At 38.8% G+C, this 19337-nt stretch overlaps 1 pseudogene; it reads right to left on the reverse strand.

Annotated features, from left to right (window-relative positions):
• Positions 1-12123: 12123 nt before the first annotated feature.
• Positions 12124-13604, reverse strand: LOC110541831 (large ribosomal subunit protein eL31-like; annotated as a pseudogene).
• Positions 13605-19337: the final 5733 nt, after the last annotated feature.

A 19337-nucleotide genomic window follows, 5' to 3' on the forward strand; every position in this document is an offset into this window, starting at 1 on the left:
CATAACTACAGACACTGCGGAAATCCAAACAATCGTCAGGTCCTACTACAAAAGCCTATATGGCACAAACTTTGAAAATCTGAAAGAAATGAACAAATTCCTAGATAGATTCCATCTACCAAAATTAAGTCAAGATCAGGTAGAAAGATTGAAAAGCCTTATATTCTCTAAGGAAGTAAAAGCAGTCATCAATAGTCTCCCTTCTGAAAAAAAGAAGCCCTGGGCCAGATGGTTTCTGCGCAGAATTCTACCAGACCTTCAAAGAAGTGCTAATTCCAATTCTCTTCAAACTGTTCCACAAAATAGAAACAAAAGGAACTTTACCAAATTCATTCTATGAAACTATAGACACCTTGATACCTAAACCACACAAAGACCCAACAAAAAGAGAACTTCAGATCTCTCTTATGAACATTGATGCAAAATACTCAATAAAATACTTTCAAACAGAATCCAAGAACATATCAAAGTTATCATTCACCATAACCAAGTAGGATTCATCCCAGGCATACAAGGATGGTTCAGTATACGGAAATGCAACAATGTAATCCCTCATATAAACAACCTGAAGAGAAAAAACACATTATCATCTCCTTAGATGCTGAAAAGGTATTTGACAAAGTCCAACATCCATTCATGTTTAAAGTCTTGGAGAGATCAGAAATACTAGGCACATACCTAAGCATAGTAAAGGCAATATACAACAATCCTGTAGCCAACATCAAACTCAATGGAGAAAAACTTAAATCAATACCACTGAAATCAGGGACAAGGCAAGGCTGCCCACTCTTTCCATATCTCTTCAATGTAGTACTTGAAGTCTAGCTAGAGCAATAAGACAAGTGAAGGAGATCAAGAGGATAAAAAACAGAAAGGAAGAGGTCAAAGTTTCACTATTTGCAGATGACATGATAGCATACATGACTGACCCCAAAAATTCAATCAGATAACTCCTTCACCTGATAAACACCTTCAGCAAAGTGGCAGGATACAAAATTAATTCAAAAAAATCAGAAGAAATCCTGTATACCTAAGACAAAAGGGCCAAGAAAGAAATCATGGAAATGACACTCTTCACAATAGCCACTAATAACATAAAGTATTTTGGTGTAACTTTAACAAAGCAGGCGAAAGACCTGTTTGAATAAAACTTCAAGTCTCTGAAGAAAGAAATTGAAGAAGATATCAGAAGATGGTAAGATCTCCAGTGTTCATGGGTTGGTAGGATTAACATAGTTAAAATGGCCATCCTGCAAAAAGTAATCTACAGATTCAAAGCAATTCACACCAATATACCAACACAATTCATTACAGAACTTGAAAGAAAGTATCTCAGCTTCATATGGAGAAACAAAAGACCCCAATCTCCAAAATGATCCTGTATAGCAATAGATCATTGTCAGGAGCCATGACTCCAGTGGCCTGCTTTGATATTTAAATCTCGGTGGAGAGATGGCTTTTAGCAGGCCTTTACTAATGGTAGACAAGTACTTGCAAGTCCATCTTCTTTTGTTTGTGACAGCAGGTGGGATAGCTTGTGAGGGTCACACCTCTTCCTCAGGTTCCTTGTGCAAATTAACCTATTGTTCTGAGATGTTTTACTGGCAAAAAACAAAAAAAAACTCCTCACAAATAAAGAGGTCAGAGGGCTGGAGGCTGAGGAGCAGGCAGAGACTTGAGACTTGCTGCCTGCTGCAGCAGCCTGCCTTTTGCTGTGGCTGTCAAGTCTGGACCTTTAAAAAAGTTTCCTGTGTGCTGTGTGTTTATTTTATTAATATTAATCCTCACTCCCAACTCAAGAACCTTGGGAATCTGCTGGCTGGCTCTGGCAGATCATCTGGAGGTATTTCCATCCCAGACCTCAAGCTGTACTACAGAGCAATAGTAATAAAAATGGCATGGTATTGGCACAGAGGCAGAAAAGGAACCGAATTAGAAGACCCAGAATTAAACTGAAACACCTATGAATACTTGATTTTTAACAAAAAAAGCCAAAACTGTGCAATGGAAAAAAGACAGCATCTTCAACAAATTGTGCTGGTCCAACTGGTTGTCTACATGCAGAAAATAAAAATAGATCCATATTTATCACCCTGAACAGAACTAAAGTCCAAGTGGATTAAAAACCTCAACATAAAACCAGATACACTAAATCGGTTAGAAAAAAAAAAAAGTGGGGAAGACCTTGGAACTCAAAGGCACAAGAGACACTTCCTGAACAGAACACCAACAGCACAGGCTCTTAGAGCAAAAATTGATAAATAAGACCTCATGAAACTGAAAAGCTTCTGTGACTCAAAAGACATTTTCTTTAGAACAAAATGATAGCCTACAGACTGGGAAAGGATCTTCACCAACCCCATAGCTGACAGAGGGCTGATATCCAGAATATATAAATGATTAAAAAAGTTAAAAAGCAATAAATCAAGTAATCCAACTAAAAAATGGGGAGTATAGCTAAACAGAGAATTCTCCGTAGAGGAATATAGAATGACAGAGAAACACCTAAAGAGATGCTCAACCTACTTAGCCATCAGAGAGAGGCAAATCAAAACAAACATGAGATTTCACCTTACACCAATCAGAATGGCAAAGGTTAAAAACTCAAGTGACAACACATGCTGGAGAGGTTGTGGAGAATTGGAAACCCTCCTCCACTGCTGGTGGGAATGTAAACTTGTACAATCACTGTGGAAATCAATCTGGTGCTTTCTCAGCCAATTAGGAATAGCGCTTCCTCAAGATCCAGCTATACCACTCCTAGGCATATATCCAAAAGTTGCTCAAGTACACAGCAAAGACATTTGCTCAACCATGTTTGTAGCAGTATTTTTCGTAATAGCCCAAACCTGGAAACAACTCAGGTCCCTCAGCAGATGAATGGACACAGAAATTGTGGTACTTTTACACAATGGAATACTACTCAGCAATTAAAAACAAGGAAATCATGACATTTACAGGCAAATGGTGACATCTAGGAAAGATCATCCTGAGTGAGGTATCCCAGGAGCAGAAAGACATACATGGTATATACTCACTTATATAGTTCTATAAGATAGGATAAATATACTAAAATATGAGCAACTAAAGAAGATAAACAAGAAAGAAGACCCAGGGTAAGATGATCAATCCTCACTTAGGAAGACAAATGAGATGGACATGGGAAGTAGGAAAAAACAAGAAACAGGACAGGAGCTTCCCAGAGAGGGTCTATTAAAGACTCTACCTAGCAGCATATCAAAGCAGATGCTGAGACTCATAACCAAACCTTCGGTAGAGTGCTGAGAATCACATGAAAGAAGGGGGAGTTAGTATGATCTGGAGAGGACAGGAGCTCCACAAGGACAAAATATACCAGGGCACGGGGGTCCTCTATGAGACTGTTTTTCCAACCAAGGACCATGTATGGATATAACCTAGAACCCCTGCTTAGATGTAGCCCATGGTAGCTCAGTATCGATTTGGGTTACCCTAGTAAGGGGAATAGGAACTATTTCTGACATGAACTCAATGACTGGCTCCTTTACTTTCCCCACCACCACCGAGGGAGGATCAACCTTCCCAGGCCACAGAGGAGGACACTGCAGCTAGTCCTGATGATACCTGATAAGCTAGGTTCAGATGGAAGGGAAGGAGGACCTACCCTAGCAGTGGACTTGGAAAGGGACAGGGAGGAAATGGGGGAGGGAGGGTGAGAATGGGATGGAATGAGGGAGGGGGCTAAGGCTGGGATACAAAGTAAATAACCTGTGATTAATATTAAAAAAATAAAAATTAAAAAAAAAGAAATGTCGTGCCAGGTATTTTACCACTTAAGAGTTATTTGTCAAGGAGCTCCCTCAGAAGCTTGAAACTATACAAGCTATTGCTGTTGCTCTTGGCTGTCCATTGCTTGAACACCATTCTCTTTGAATGGAGGATGTAGAGAAATCAACCTCAACTGATAAGAAAATCCACAGCCTACATAGTGCTGAATGTGCTAAGCAGGCTGCTGGGGTAGAAAAGACACCAAGTGTCTCACCCAGAGCTGGACTTTGCACACTTCATTACTAACCAACCTGCTTGTCAAAGTGGATTTACTGGTACAATGGTGGAATGGCAGTTATGGAGGTAACTGAGAGCTTTCAGATTGGATATGAGGCCTGTTTCATAGGAGAGCTTTTATACTTGTAAATTTGGCTTGAAGCCCATGATAGAGGAGATCACAAACCCTTGAGTTGATTCTACTATTGTTTTTCTATGTGGCCATTCTGTATAACTGCTTTATGAAATTTTATGTTAATACCCATATACTTATTTTTTCTCTCAGTTTTGGTCAGAGAAATTTCTTTTGGTTAATGAAGAAAATCATAAATTATAAATGGTCAAAACATCATATAGGAGCAAATTTCATGATTTCCTTGTTTTTAATAGTTGAGTAGTATTCCATTGTGCAAATTTTACATATTTTCTTTATCTTCAGTTAATGGGCATCTAGGTTGTTTCCAGTTTCTGGCTATTATAAATAATACTGTGTGTGTGGAGGGGGTGGCATTGCTTGTCAAGATGGAGGCCTGTGATAGGGTAGTCTCCTGAGAGGATCTGGGTATGATTCTAGCTGAGGGTCTTAACAGGGTGGGAGGCATGAAGACTGATGTGACCACCTCCTAACCAGGCAGGTCTAGTGGAAGGAGAGAAAGAACAACCCACAGACAAAACCTGTGGTCCAAAAATCACTCTGCCTGCAAGAAGTACAGGGATAATGAGGGAACAAAATTTGAGTGAAAGTCCAAATAAGAATTGGCCCAACCTGAGACCAACCCCACAGTAGAGAGCCAGCTCCTGACACTAATAATGATACTCTGCTATGCTTACAGACAGAAGCCTAACTTGACTGTCATCTGGGAGGCTCCAGCCACCAGCTGATGGAGACAGATGCTGGGACTTACAACCAAGCATGGGGCAGAATTCTGGGAATCCTGTGGAAGTGTTGGGGGAAAGATGCAAGGACCTGGAGGGGACAGCAACCCCACAAGAGGGAAAACAGAGACAACTAAACCAGTCCCATGGGGGCTTACAGAGACTGAGACATCAAGTAAAAGCATGAATGATCTGGACCTAGGCTCCCTTCACTCATGTAGCTAATGGACAGTTTGGTCTTCATATGGGGTACCTGATGGGTGTGGGGGGGTGTTTCTAACATGGACTCTATTATCTGCTTTTGGATAGCTTCCCTCTGGCAGGGCTATCTTACTTGGTCTCAGGGTACATGTTCAATACTGATGTGACTTGTGCGGGGGAAAGTTGATGGTGGGAGGACTCTCCTTTTCTGGGGGAAAAGGGAGAGAAAGACAGGGGAGACTTGAAGGATGGAGGGAGAGGCATCCTTGGGATATAAAGTAAATAAACTAAAAAAAAATAATAAAGCTGCTAGTAACATAGTTGAGGAAATGTCCTTACTTATGGTAGATCGTCTTTTGGGTATTGCGTCCCTACACATATGTCACTGATGGGTAGTTTGATCTTCATGTGGGTTCCTTAGTAAGTTGAACAGGTGCTGTCTGTGACATGGACTCTGTTGCCTGCTTTTTTATCACTTCCTCTTGTACAGGCTGCCTTATTTGGTCTCAGTGGATCAGGATTAACTCAGTCCTGATGTGACCTAATATGCTGGGGTTTGTTGGTGAAGAGTGGAAGGGTGGGACCAAGAGGAGGGAGGAGGCTATGATAAAGATGCAAAGTGAATATATAAATTAAATATAAATTAAAAAAGAAGTAACTATAAGTACTCAGCTATGGATGAATGGTTTATATAGATTTCCTCCCATTCAAGGCTCAGGGACCTTCAAGGAAGAAGGGACAGAAAGAATAAAAAAGCTTCAGGATGTAGAGAACTGGACATGAAATGACTGTTGCAGGCATCAACTCAGAATAGATGTGGTTGCCTAAATAAGACTTATACAAAATCAAGTCAGTCAGAATTCCAACATGTAACAAGGAGGGGCCCTTAAAGGCTTCATCCTTGGCAGAGAAGCTATTGTCACTAGATGATTGTTGAGAGGAGAGACTGTTTTGGAGAGGCATGGCCTCTGCTAGGTGGTTCACATTCCGAGAGATGGCCAAACACCCAAGCACATATAGGCAGCACTAACTGGACTCCAGGGAATATAAATAACAACCACAAGGGAACATGAAGCCATGGGGTAACAAGGATGAGGCAGGCTAGGAGAAGTTAGAGGAAGGCAGACATAGATGAATATGATTAAAATATATTGTGCAAATATATAAAATTTCAAAGACTAAACAAAAATACTATACTGTTGAGAAACTGAAAAACATTTTCTAACTATGTAAGAAAAAAAGAACATCACCATTGGTTGGCCTGAGATTGCTTTGAGTCTATAGAACACTATATATTTATGATCATTGAATAATAATTACCCAAAATTCATGAACATTGTATGCTTTGTACTTTCTAGAGTCTTTGACAGTTTTACATAATAATTACCCAAAATTCATGAACATGATATGCTTTGTACTTTCTAGAGTCTTTGGCACTTTTAAAAATCACATCTTATGGTTTTTATTGTTGAAAACTTTTAGATCTTTATAATGCTCATTTCCAAACACTTTGTGGTTTGTGTATGAATGCAATTAAACTACCAATTACCGATCCTTTTCAGTAATCTTATTAATTCAGTTTCATTTTATGTACACATGTGTCTACTTGTCTGTACCTCCACCACGTGTGTACAGTGACCAGTCCCGTGGGCTCATCAAACAGGGTCCACCTGAAATAGGGAGTGGAAATTGGGGGACAGAGATGGGAAGAATGGAGACAAGACAGATAACTGATCAAGTTTCAGTTTACTGAACATGCAAACAACCCTTATAAAGCAAAGGGTACAAGCAAATTTTTTTCACAGTTGCAACACATCTGTGCCATCTGGAAAGGCATGCAGGAATTCACTCAAGGTTATACAAAGTCTGCTGTCTGGTTCCCAAGGTTTCAGGGAGCTTGCTATCTTCTTCCCAGGCTCAGAGCACCCTGCCTGCAGAGACCGCCAAGGACAGTCTCTGAGAAATGGAATTTAGATAAGACCTGAATCTGCCAAGGCCAGGAGACAGAATTCCAAATACCAGACTCTTTTATTACAAGTACCTGTGGAAGCCAGAAGAGAATGTCAGACCCCCCTGTAACTGGAGTTAACAGTGTTTGTGATCTTTCCACTGTGGGTGCCAGGAACCAAACCTGGGTCCTCTGTATGAACATGTGGTTATAACCTTTCAGCTATCTCTCTAGACCCCAGCAAATTTATTAATGTGTATAGAAAGAATAAAGAGTGCTTTAGTTAGGGTTTCTATTATTGTGAAAAGACCCTATGACCATGGCAATTCTTATAAAGAAAAAACTTTTAAAATTTAAATTTATTTGTATTAATTACACTTTGTTCACATTGTATCCCAGATGTAGCCCCCTCCTCTATCCCTTCCCAACCCCACCCTCCCTCTCTCTTCTTCTCCTATGACTCTCCTCCATTCCAATGATAGGAGAGGTCCTCCTCCCCTTCCATCTGACCCTAGTCTGTCAGGTTTCATCAGGAATGCCTTCATTGTCTTCCTCTGTGGCCTGGTAAGGCTGCTTCCCAGTCAGGGGGAGGTGATCAAAGAGCTAGCCTCTGAGTACATGTCAGAGACAGTCCCTTTTCCCTTTACTAGGGAACCTACTTGGATATTGACCTGCCATGGGCTACATCTGTGCAGGGGTTCTAGGTTATCTACATGCATGGTTCTTTGTTGAAGTATCAATCTCAGAAAAGATCCTTGTGCCCATATTTTTTTGGTTCTGTTGTTCTCCTTGTGAAGTTCCTGTCCCCCCCCCCCCCAGGTCTTTCTAGCTGTCTTTTCTTTCATAGAATTCCCTGCACTCTGCCCAAAGTTTGGCTATCAGCATCTGCTTTAATACCCTGTTTGGTACAGTTTTTCAGAGGCCCTCAGTGGTAGGCTCCTGTCCTCTTCCCTGTTTTGGCTTACAGTTAAAAAATGTAGTTCATTATCATCACGGTAGGAAGCATGATAGCACACAAGCAGAAGTAGCTGAGAATTTTACACCTGAATCTTCAGGCAGTAGGAAAAGGACTGCAAGCCATATGGAGCAATTTGAACTTTTGAGATCTCAAAGTCCACCTCATAGTGATGCACTTTCTCCAAGGAAGCCACACCTATTCCAACAAGGATGTACCTTTGAATACTGCTGCTCTTAAGAGAATATATTCTTCTCTTTATATTCTTCTCTTCTATGCTAATTTTTCATCCTACACTATTACTGAACTTATGAGTTCTAGTAGATTTGTTTTGATAAAAATTTTAGGATTTCCTATGCATTAAATTGTATCAACAAATAGGGGTGGTTGTACTTTTTATTCTTCCCTATTTATAATTTCATGTCTTTCTCTATCCTGAAAGTATAGTGCTAAAAGTTCTAGTACTGCTTTAAATACCTGTGGAAAAAAAAAGATGTACATGTTATTCACACTCTTAGAGAAATGAATCCAGTCATTTGCCATTTGGTATGATGTTGGCCTTTGGGACTAGTGAAATATGCATCTTTTGGAATGAGTCTGAAAGGGTTTTATTTTTTTTCCTTTCTGTTTTCTTCTCTTCAAGTATTTGAATTGACGTGTGCTCACTATATGTTGTATTGTATGATACAGACAATTTCTTTCAAGTATTTAGATCATATTATCTCTTCCTTGAACCTCTCAATTATAGTTTTCAGTCATTTTTTTAAAAGATTTATTTATTATTTATACAGTGTTTTTTCCCTGTATGTACATCTGCACAGCAGAAGAGGGCACCAGATCCCACTATAGATGGTTGGGAGCCATCATGTGTTTGCTGGGAATTGAACCCAGGTCCTCTGGAGGAACAGCCAGTGCTCTTAACCTCTGAGCCATCTCCCCAGCCTCCTAGTTTTCAGTTTTACCTCTTCTCTGACACTTATGAAAATACAGATAATGATAGACTTCTGGATCTTTTACTCTCTGCATTAAAATACTCATTCATGCATTTAAATTTTCTTGATTACCATGAAAATGTGCTCCCTTTGTAATTGTTTCATAGTATTTTATTTTCTCACTGTATCAAAGAATGTCCAAAGACTGAAACATTTAAGTTAACATATTTTTAATTTTTTTTTCTTTCAATAACATTTAGAAGTAGATGGATTATATTAAATATTCATCTGTATTGTTGCTCTTTAGTTATTGAAAGTGTGAATGTTATAACCATTGAGAGGTATAATAAAATCCAGATTTCTGCTTGTACTTTCGACATAGTTTCCTGCCCTCTGCAGCCTGCAGTATTGACCTTTGGTGGCACAGTTATTTTTACTAAATCTTCATTGGAATGCAGCATCTACAAAGCCAGAAAAGACATCATTTTTTTTCCAATGAGAAAGTTAAGAACCTCTTTTTTTCATTTGAAAAGCATACCTATTGAATTATATTTGAAGGTAAAATTTTGAGGAATACCTAATAATCTTTTATTACTCAATGTACCATATGGTACTAATAGATTCAAATAATGCATGATTTAAAAGCTTTCTAATAAAAACTCTAAAACTCAAGAAAATGGGAGTCTGGGTGGTTTTAGTTTAACTCAATGTCAGTAATTAATTTCCAGAGAATTTGTGACAGTGCTTGGGAAATTAAAGAGCCAATTTAGTTCACCTAATATTTTCTGTGTCATTATGTGACCATAAGTCTTCATTCATATAAAATGAGCAATTGTTTTTTACTAGTTCACCGTGCAGCATACTGTTTAAACTAACTCTTCCTACAAGTTGAATGTCATACAGTTAATAGGAACATCAACTGGCAGTTTTTGGAATCCTTTCACATGATAACCTAGAAAGATCAAGCACCCAAGATTCTGGCTAGATGGCAGATGATATCCACTCCCTCACCTGCTGAGGAGCTATTTGTTTGGGGAGGGAAAATACACCTTTTTTAATGGTTGTGGCCTCCTACTGATTGTTTCTCAGGCTCCAGTGGATGGCCTCTTTGCACAGCACTAATTGGACTTAGTGGTTTATATATAAGAAAAAAAGACATGAAGTTGGAAGGGACACATGTTGAAGGAGATATAAAGAGGAATTTCAGGGGAATGGTGGATAGATTTGCTTCTATTTCACTGTATGTATATGTATGAAATTCTCAAGAAGAAAGAAATAATCTTGGAATTATTGTAGATATATAATTATGTCTGCATTAAAAGAAGGAAGCCTGACTTTAATGTGATGACCTGTGAAAAATCTCTTATATAAAATGGATGGTCTTTAATTTACAAATCATAATACTGTGTGTACATCTTTGCTGCCAGTATTTAGTTCTTTCATGAAGAGTTAATGATTGTTGTGAAGAGAGTTAATGTTTAAAAATCTTGTCATTAATCTAACTGCTTACGGCCTAGGAACTTTGAGCTTTCACCATTTCATGTCAAATAAGGACAAGGGCTGCCCCTGAACTGTTTTCACAAACAGTGTAATTTGTGGATACTTTCCTTCCATTGCAAGAGTAGAATTTAAGTGTGTCAATGCAAGCTACAGTGAAAATCTTAGAAAATTATTTTAATAGCTTTTCTTGTAGAGAAAAAATTCCATATGATTTCAATATTGAATATAGATAGACATTAGTGTGTCCTCTGTGTCTTTACTGGGGGAGGTTTATGAAAATAATCTCTTTCATTTTTTGCTAGTTTAAAATTTTTTGAGATTATTATGTTTATATATATGTTTCTCTCTTCTTTTTTTTTCCTTTTAAATCTTCCTAATGCTGTGGCCCTTTAATGCAGTTCCCATGTTGTGGTGACCTCCAAGTGTACAATTATTTTTGTTGCTACTTAAAAACTGTAATTTTGCTACTGATATAAATCATAACGTAAATATCTGTGTTTTCCCATGGTCTAAAGCAACCCCTGTGAAAGGGTCATTCATGTCATGACCCACAATTTGAGAACCATTGCTCTAAACCCTACAACACACCCCTTCAGCTGTCCTCTAAATTCATGTCCTTTTTTTCATTAATTCTTATTGCATGCATGTATGTAGTACACATATAGTCTTTAATATAAGCCACTTTGTTCATATAATGTTACTTGCATACGTGCATATATATACAAGTGAATATACAAGTTTTCACTTGACAACCTGTTGGGGTGCTCTTTCCTGGAGAAGACCAACTGTCAGTCTTCCATCTTTTCGAAGTTGCTTATACTTCTTTTTGTACGGTTGAGCTTCTTTCTGTCTAGTTTAGTGTATCTATTGGCATCATCCTTGTTCAGCTTTTGTTTAGGCAGTTATGTTGGTGACTTTATAGGTATATCCTCTGATATTCCTGGGAGACACAATCTCATGGAAAACTTCCTGATCCTCTAGCTTTTAAAAATCTCTTTGCCTCTTCTTCCACAATGCTTCCTGAGCCTTAGGTGTTGGTGTGTTTATATGTATATGTATTTTGTGTATCATGTATATATATAAAGTCAACTGGTACTGATATCCACATTTCTTGGAATTGGTTGTAGTTTAGTGGTCTCTGTCTATTGTAAAAAGAATTTTAATTGAAGAGGGGATCAAAGACAGACACATAAAGATAACAAAAATTTCTATTGAGAGAACTTCCCTATTGCTGAAGATATAAAGTACTCATGTCATCAAACATGAACAAATCAGCTGGTGCTCAACTAAGAACATCACCTCTACTGACTATCATTCAGGGTACTAGAATGTAGTTTGGATCCTACTAGAGATGAACATGAACATCAGTATCACCTAGCTAAATCAGTGACCTACAAACAATGACCAACTACTTTTTAATATTGGGTTTAAGACCCACTCTATGAGATGGAACCCACACTTGGCTTTGTAAAAATGGAAAAGAACTTTTGACTAGATAGGTCAAAGGCCCTAGGGGAAATTCTACTATTATTGTTAAAGGACATAGCAATAAAATGACTCCTAATGACAGATTTCTATGCTTAATAGGTTAGTTCACCAAGGAGTCTTCATCAGAGATTCTTTTTCTTTCAGCAGTGTGATTTTTTCCTTTATTTATTTATTTTTTTTTTTGAGGCAGTTCTGCAACTTTATTTGACATTCAGTAGGTTAGCTCTCATCCACATTGACTGTCGATTTTTGAGTGTGGTAACAGGCACATAAGTTACCAATGTGTAGAGCTTGTTGGATGAATCCTCATCTTTTTTACGTTTTCTGGACAAATGTACTTGGATGTGATATGGAACATTCCTTACTCCTTTGGCCCAGACACTTTTATTGAGACTGGTATCTATGGGCACATTTGGAGTCCCCATCTCCTTCATAGCAAACTTCTGAATTTCTTTGTGCCCCAGGAACATGGTTCTTGAAGCTCACTACATGGATGTGCTTGTGAATGTCAGTGGTGTATTCTCAGGTCACCACGTCGTTGAAGGCAGAATGACCCGTTTTCTCCACCTTTTTTTTTTTTGAGGGAATCACTCTGATTGGCTGACACTGGAAAGGACTGGTGTGAGATTGTGGGAAGCTATTTTTCCTTTACTTACTAGTAATATCCACTTTTAAGTGAATTCACATAATGTTTGTCCATGGTTTGGGGTTGCCTCACTCTGGATGATTTTATTCTAGTTCCATCTTTTTGCCTGTAAAATTCATGATGTTATTTTTTCTTAACAGATAAGCAATACTTCATTTTGTAAATGTACTCCATTTTCTTTATTCAGTCTTCAGTTGAGTGACACCTAAGTTGTTTCCTATTTCAGGCTCTTATGAAGAAAGCCACGATGAACATACTTGAGCAAGTGTCTTGTGGTAGGATGGAGTGTCCTTTACGTATGTGCCCAAGAGTGGTATAGCTGGTTATGGAGGTAGATTAATTGCTAATTTTCTGAAGAACTAGATATTGATTTTCATAATAGGTGTATGTGTTTGCATTCCTTACAGCAATGGAACAATGTTCCCCTTGCTACATATCCTTGTGAATATAAGCTGTCATTTGTGTTATTGACCTCACCCATTCTGACAGGTGTAAGAGAGAATCTCAGGATCATTTTGATTTGCATTTCCCTGATGGCTAAGGATGTTGTACATTTAAGTGTTTTTCAGTCACCTGAGATTCTTTAGTGAAAACTTTTGGGTTAGAGTTGTACCCTATTCTTTAAGTTAGATTGTTTGGTTTGTTGATGTCAAGTTTCTTGAGTTTGTTATGCACCTTGGATATTAGCCCTGTATCCATTGTAAATTTCGTAAAACTCTTCCAATTTGTAGGCTGCTGTTTTCTCCTGCTGATACTCTAATTTTCCTTACAGAAGTGTTTCAGTTTCATGAAGTCTCACTTTGTGCCTACACTCTTGATGTTCTGTTTAAGAAATTGTCTTCTGTGCTGATGCATTCAAGGTTATTCCCCACTTTCTCTTATATCAGGTTAATTGTCTTGTTCTATGTTGAGGTATTTGATCCACTTGGACTTAAGTTTTATATAAGGTGCTAGGTATGAATCTATTTGCATTCATCTATATGAGGACATCCAGCTTGATCAACACCATTTGATGAAGATGCTTTCTTTTTCCATCGTGTATTTCTAACTATTTTTTAAATATAAAAAACCAGATGTCCATAGGTGTGGATTCACATTTGAGTTTTCAATTGAATTCCACTGATCAACATGTCTGTTATTATACCAATACCATGATGTTTTTATTACTATAGCTCTGTAGAACAGCTTGAAATCAGGAATGGTAATACTGTCAGAAGTTTTTAAATTGTTTGTTATTGCTTTAGCTATCATGGGTTTTTTGTTTTCCCATAGGAAGTTGAGTATTATTATTTTCAAAGTCTGTAAATAATTTTGTTGGAATTTTTAATGGGAGATTGCACTGAATTTGTAGATTACTTTTAGTAGAATGGGCATTTTACTGTGTTAATTTTTAAATTTTAATTTTTATATTTATTACAATTTATTAACTTTTTATCCCAGTTGTAACCACTCTCTCTTCCCTTACAATTCTGCCCTCCCTCCCTCTTCTCCTCCTATGCTCCCCCTTTTTTACCAGTCAATGAACATTGGAGATCATTCCATTTGGTATCTTTTTCAATTTCTTTAAAGACTTGAAGTTTTTGTCATAAAAGTCTTTCATTTTCATGGTTAGGGTAACTCCAAGATATTATATATTTAATGGCCTTTGTGAGAGCTGAATTTGAAACAGGAGAATCATCATGAATTAGAGGCTAGCTTTGGTTATAGAGTGGACCCTTGACCCCATAATATAAAATAAAATTAAAAAAAAAAAAACACCAAGGAAGCAATCTCGTGAATGGACTTCTGTTCTTTAAATTTTATACACAGAGAAGTTTTTAGTTATGTGCTTTGTAAGGCAAGGTTGCCCACTCTTTTCATATCTCTTCAACATAGTACTTGAAGTCCTAACTAGAGCAATAAGACAACTAAAGGAAATCAAGGGGATACAAATAAAAAATGAATAGGTCAAAGTCTCACTACTCATAGATGATATGACAGTATACATGAGTGACTCCAAAAATTCAATCAGAGAACTCCTTCAGCTGATAAACACCTTCAGCAAAGTAGCTGGATACAAAATTAACTCAAAAAAAAAATCAATAGCCTTCCTGTATACCAAAGACAAAAGGGCTGAGAAAGAAATTAGGGAAACAACACCCTTCACAATAGCCACTGACAACATAAAGTACCTTGGTGTGACTCTAACCAAGCAAGTGAAAGACCTGTTTGAAAAAACTTCAAGTCTTTGAAGAAACTGAAGAAGATATCAGAAGATAGAAAGATCTCCCATGCTCATGGATAGGTAGGATTTACCTATCCATGAAAATGGCTATCCTGCCAAAAGCAGTCTACAGATTCAATGCAAATCCCATAAAAATACCAACTCAATTCTTCACAGACCTTGAAAGAAAAATTCTCAACTTCATATGGAATAACAAGAAACCTAGAATTTCCAAAACAATCCTGTACAACAACAGATTGTCTGGAGGTATCTCCATCCCTTATCTCAAGCTGTACTACAGAGCAATAGTAATAAAAACTGCATGGTTCTGGCATAGAAACAGAGTGGTGGATCAATGGAATTGAAAAGAAAGCCCAGAAATAAACCCACACACCTACAAATACTTGATTTTTGACAAAAAAGCCAAAACCATACAAAGCAAAAAAAGACAGTATCTTCAACAAATAGTGCATGTCTGACTGGATGTCTACATGTAAAAAAATGCAAAGAGATCCATATTTATCACCCTGCACATAAGTAAAGTTCAAGTGGATCAAAGACCTCAAAAACAAACAAACAAACAAACAAACAAACAAAAAAACAGACACACTAAATCTGTTAGAAAAAAAATTGGTGAAGAGCCTAGAACTCCCTGGAACAGGAGACAACTTCCTGAACAGAGCACCAACAGCACAGGCTCTAAGACTAACAATCAGAAATGTACCTCAGGAAACTGAAAAGCTTCTTGCTATGGCTGTATCCAGATTTTTAGGCCCAACTTCAAAGGCCTCTGATCAAACAGGTAAGATCAATAACACTGAAACTTTGGTAGAGTTGAGCAATATTTCCTAACAGTTTTGTTTTGGAAATCATCATATCTTATGGTTATGTTAAAAAAGAAATTTTCAGGACACTGTTTGAGAGGAGGAAAGTTTTCCACTATTGAGACTCTTTAGGGAAGCATTTCCCTGTGTAGATACAGTGAATCCTCATTTATTCTTCATGTCTCAGTCAACTATAGGCAAGCCTTCTCAAGTTTCTTTTTATTTTACATTCTTATTTTGATGTTAAGATCTCCAGGGAGTGTCCATGCCTTTGTCCATCAGGGCATTGACCTGAAGAGCAGGACTGGCAGCGATAGGTGTGTATGTAGACCAGGTAGATCTGCATGGACTTAGCAGGTTGGGGTAACAGATATAAAATAGAAATGGATTGATAACTAGGAGATTTAGGCCCAATCTGTGAGACAGCAGATTCTTTTCCTAATGTTTTTCAGAAATATTTTCAGAAATGAACTGGAAGTCATCCAATATTAGTCATTATGAAGTCATAAACACTCAAGTGTGTTTACGGAATTTCGTGAATATCATTACTAGCTTCCTATTCTTTCACAGATGTTGTGAATTTTACTTGGTAGGAAAGTGCTTTGGACCCAGACCTCAGCTCCTGGTGGAGATTTGCACTGCACATTTGTTAGAACTGCACCTGTGGCCCTGAGTATTGTAATGAGTTGTGCAAAAAGAAGATATACTATGCCCTTTGCAAATGGGCTAGTTCAGTTGTCTATATTTCTTAAGTTCTAACTTTTGAGGAAAATTTATTTTAATATTTAGTAGTAGTATATATATATATAATATAGTACATATAGTAGTATACACACATGTATATCTACAGAGACTAAATATATTAAATGTACATACACATGAACAAGCTTGTTGTATAACATAGATCATTGTGTTAAATATCAAACTTTATAACAACAACCACCACAGCAAAACCAACAAGCAAACAGGTATGTGGCATTTCATAGGTTAAGAGGTTATTAGTGAGGGGGCGGAGCCAAGATGGCGACTAGCACACACAGTTTCTGAGCAGTGGGATACCTGATCTTCTGAGTTGGAGAATGGAAGGACCCCCAACCCAGGAAAACCACAGCGAGGCTTTCTGAACACCAGAGAACATTGCAGGAGGTGAAAACTTTGGCCTCCGGTCACCCGGAGACTTGCTTGGGGAGGGAGAGAAAAGATCCTTTGTTCTTGCTGCACTCCCTTCCCCCAGACCTCCTTCCTCCTCCGCACAGCGGCACAGCGGACTCATCTTTCTCAGCGCAGACCTAACTGCCTGGGGTATACAACCGCTGAGACGGAGCCCCAACCACTTTAGCGGCAGACAAAAGCCAGCAGTACGTACCCCGGAGTCCCAGATTCGCGCAGCGGCTGCACCATCCTCCCAGGGCGCGAATCTGCTAGACACCATACTAGCTCCGCAGGAGCGCCATCACTGACGGTACAGCCCGCCCAATCCCACAGTGACAGAGAATACGCTATATACTCACCGAAACCAGGCAGAAACGTCATACAACCTGGACACACCAGGCACTGGGCCTCCCAAGCTTGGAGAGCACAACGAAGAGATCCCAGGACTTCCCAGAAAGCATTGGGACTAGCAAGCCAGTCTCCAGTTACAGCAGGACGTGGCAGCAGAGCAGTACTGAACTGGCAGGGCACCACAGCCCTCCAGTTTAAGACTAACCAGGGCCAAACCAGAGAACAGAGAGCCTGGTTACTCCATCCCTGCTGAAGTGACCACCCTGAAATCTCCAGCTGCAGCAAGACCTCAGAACCTGGCAGTGACAGCAGCACAGAACTGGCGGAACACATCAAAGAAGCAGGGCCAAACCAGAGAGCAGAGAGCCCCGGATACCACGATCTCGGCCAAGAGACCTGCCTGTAAGTGAGTGCACCCTTGAGAATCTGCAGTTCCCCAGATCCTGGGTCCTTCTAAATCAGAAGCCAGGCATCGAACCCCCCTCCCACCCACATACCCACTTTGGGAAACAGAGGGGCACTAGGGACATTGAAGTTCCTTCCCTGTGGGCCTGATTGAGGAGCTAAGACAGTTCATACCAGAAATTGCGCTGCGATCATCATTAGCGCCTGCGACATATACAGTACAGAGCCCCTCCCACACACTCAAGGGTTCAACATTAGCCATCACTCTGTCCCTCGAGAAACTCATCCACGCACACTTACACACACACACACACACACACGCTTGCATTTGCCCCGTTTGCGCCTGCGTACTTTCCTCCCACAGGTACAGCTAGTCCTCAGCACACGCTGAGAGTGCTCAGCTTCCTGAAGAACTCTCCAGACACCAGAGAGAGACAGCACCAGTCTGATCTGCAGAATCCAAAAACAAACAGGGAAGGTTTCAGATAAGCCAATGGCCAGAGGTAGGCGAAAGAACACTTCCAACATGAATCAGGACATCATGACTTCACCAGCAAACCCCAAAATCGATGGATACACCAATTCAGCAGAAGCACAGGAAAATGATTTTAAAGCCATGCTTGCCCAATTATTTGAGGCTCATAAGGAGGAAATGAACAAGTCTTTCAAAGAGATGGCCAGTCAATTGGAGGCAAAGAAAGAAGAAATAGACAATATCCTTAAAGAAACACAGGCAAACATAGCCAAACAAATAGATACACAAGTAGAGGAAAAATTAGTGGCATATAAGAAGGAAATGAAAAAAGAAATAGAGGCCATCGTAGAGAGACAGGAATCCAAATTCAAACACATGAAAGAAATGGTGCAAGGCATGAAAACAGAATTAGAATCAATAAAGAAAACACAAAATGAGAAAACCCTTGAGCTAGAGAACTTGGAGAAAAGATCAGGAACCACAAAAGTAAGCATCACCAACAGAATACAAGAGATGGAAGAGAGAATCTCTGGAGCTGAAGACACACTTGCAGAAATGGATACTTCTCTCAAAGAAAAAGTAAAATCAGAAAAGTTCCAATCACAAAATATCCAAGAAATCAAGGATGCTATGAAAAGACAAAATCTAAGAATAATAGGAATTCACGAAAAAGAAGACTCCAGACTCCAAGGTCCAGAAAATATTTTCAAGAAAATCATAGAAGAAAATTTTCCCAACTTAAAGAAAGAGATGTCCATAAATATACAAGAGGCCTACAGAACTCCAAATAGACTAGACCAGAAAAGAAACACATCACGACACATCATAGTCAAAACACTAAATCTACAGAACAAAGAAAAGATATTAAAAGCAGCAAGGGAAAAAGGCCAAGTAACATATGAAGGTAGACCTATCAGAATCACGCCGGACTTCTCATCAGAAACTATGAAAGCCAGAAGGGCCTGGGCAAGTATCATGGAGACTCTAAGAGATCACAAATGTCAACCCAGACTACTATACCCTGCAAAGCTTTCAATCAGCATAGATGGAGAAAACAAAATATTCCATGACAAAACTAAATTTATACAATATCTACACAGCAAACCATCCCTACAGAAGATACTAGAAGGAAAACTCCAATCCAATGAAAACAAATTCACCCAAGAAAACAGGGCATACAGATAATGTCCCAACAAAAATGAAAAGAAAACAAGCAATGAATCAGGGTTAGATCATCGACTCCATTACAAAAGGAACTAACATGCATTGGTCACTATTATCTATCAATATCAATGGACTCAACTCACCAATAAAAAGACACAGGCTAACAGAATGGTTAAGGAAACAGGATCCAACAT

Source organism: Meriones unguiculatus, chromosome 19, assembly GCF_030254825.1.
Source record: "Meriones unguiculatus strain TT.TT164.6M chromosome 19, Bangor_MerUng_6.1, whole genome shotgun sequence".
Lineage (NCBI taxonomy): Eukaryota > Metazoa > Chordata > Mammalia > Rodentia > Muridae > Meriones > Meriones unguiculatus.